The following is a 2,317-nucleotide window of genomic DNA, read 5'->3' on the forward strand; positions in this document are numbered from 1 at the left end:
ATTGAAATACTTAAAATTTGTAGCCTAAATTGTGACCATTACTTTTCGTGCTAAGTGATTAGTTGATATAACTTTAAAATGGAAGCATTACAGAGAACCCAAATAGATATTTCTATGCAAATGAAAAAAATGTTAGATAATTTTAAAAAATCTCCAAAGGAGCGAATAACAAAAGCATATTTAGAGACTAGGCTAGAAATGTTGACAGATTATTGGGACGAATTTCAAAAACGACATTCAAATTTGACATCAGCTTCAACAGATGATAGAAAAAAGTTAGCATATTTTATTGAAAACATTTATGACACAACATTAGACGTTTACTTAGACTTTAAAACACGTCTAAAAGAGCGGTTGAATGAGATAGAGTTAAAAGTGCTGACAACTTCTAGAACTCATATAGATTTGGAAGAAAATACCTCAGTTGTTGCGAAGTTACCACCGATTCACTTACCAAAATTTTCTGGCGATTATAAAGAATGGTTATCTTTTCGTGATTTGTTCTTATCTTTAGTTCACGAAAATAAGCAAATAAATAAAGTGAACAAATGCCAATATTTGAAGTCAAGTTTATTTGGAGTGGCAGAAAGTCTTGTCAAGCAGATACAAGTATCTGATAATAATTACGATATTATGTGGGAAATTTTAAACAAAAGATATGATAATCGAAGAAGTATAGTTAATGCTTTTATTGGAAAATTACTCAGTCAAAGAAAAATTAACATAGAATCTGCAAAGGCTATTAAAGAGTTATTAGATGTCACCTCTGAATGTTTGGTCACTTTGAAGAGTTTAAACATACCGACAGAAAGTTGGGATGACATAGTGGTATATTAATATATACAAAATAATACAAAAATTGGACCCAGAATCTCATAAATTATTTGAACAAAGAATTGAATCTAATTCCAATTTACCAACCTGGAAAGATATGTCTGAATTTTTAGAGTTTAGATTTAGAACTTTAGAAGCCATTAAATCCAGAGAACACATACAATATAAAGTAATGCCTACTACTAAAAGTTTTGCCACAAACATATCATCAAACTTATCGTGTTCCTATTGCAAGCAAGATCATTATATATATAGATGCCAAGACTTTGCGAAATTGAGTGCGAATTCAAAACAAGAATTTGTTCAAAAGAACAATCTTTGTTTCAATTGCTTGATAAAAGGCCACTCAGTCAAAACTTGTAAACAGTCCACTTCATGTCGTAAATGTGGCAAAAAACACCACTCATTATTGCATGGTTATTCGGTGGCACCATCTACTGCGAATAATTTACAACCGACTCAGATGACAAATGACGTTACCACACTGGGAAATTCCATAGATAGTTGTCCTGTTATACTAGCTACGGCAATGGTATCTGTGCAGTCAAAAAGAGATAATAGTTTACATGTATTACGTGCACTTGTAGACCCTGGTTCGCAAGCCTCACTAGTAGCTGAATCAACTTGCCAATGTTTAGGACTCAAAAGAACACCTATAATAGGAAATATAGTAGGAGTTGATTCTAATAGAACTGTAACCAAGGCTTTCGTCGAGTTTGAGATAATATCAATACAAAATCCAAGCTTTAAAGTTAAGATTATGGCATATATATTAAAGTCTCTAACATCATATTTGCCACAATGCGAGCACAAGGTTGTTTGGCCGCAACTTAATAGTTTGAAATTAGCTGATTCATCGTTTCAACGGCCAGGCAAAATAGACCTTATTTTAGGAGCAGATGTCTATCCAGATATTCTTCAGCAAGGTATTATAGTTCATAAAAACGAAAATAACACACTTGTTGCTCAGCAATCTACACTTGGATGGTTGATATCAGGAAAAAGCATAAATAAAAGCAATAACTCATATAATTATGTTCATAATTATCATTTAAAAACTGATATAGATAAAGAGCTTCGTCGTTTCTGGGAACTAGAGGAACCGATTTATAATAAAAAGGTAATGACAAATGAAGAAATGAAATGTGAAGCATATTTTGATTCAACTCATATTAAAAGAGAAGATGGGCATTATCAAGTTAGATTACCATTCATAACTCAACCACCAAACTTAGGAGACTCATTAACAACAGCATTAAAATCATTTTCAATCTTAGAGAAACGGTTTGATAAACAACCAAAATTAAAGGAAAGATATGCGGAATTCATGGCTGATTATTTAGACCAAAACCATATGGAACTTGTGCCACATAATGACAATAGTGAACAGGTATATTATTTGCCACACCATTCTGTCATAAACGAACAGCATACTACAACTAAGCTACGTGTGGTATTCAATGGTTCTGCTAAAACTAGCAAC

This window comes from Vanessa cardui, chromosome 24 (assembly GCF_905220365.1).
Source record: "Vanessa cardui chromosome 24, ilVanCard2.1, whole genome shotgun sequence".
NCBI lineage: Eukaryota > Metazoa > Arthropoda > Insecta > Lepidoptera > Nymphalidae > Vanessa > Vanessa cardui.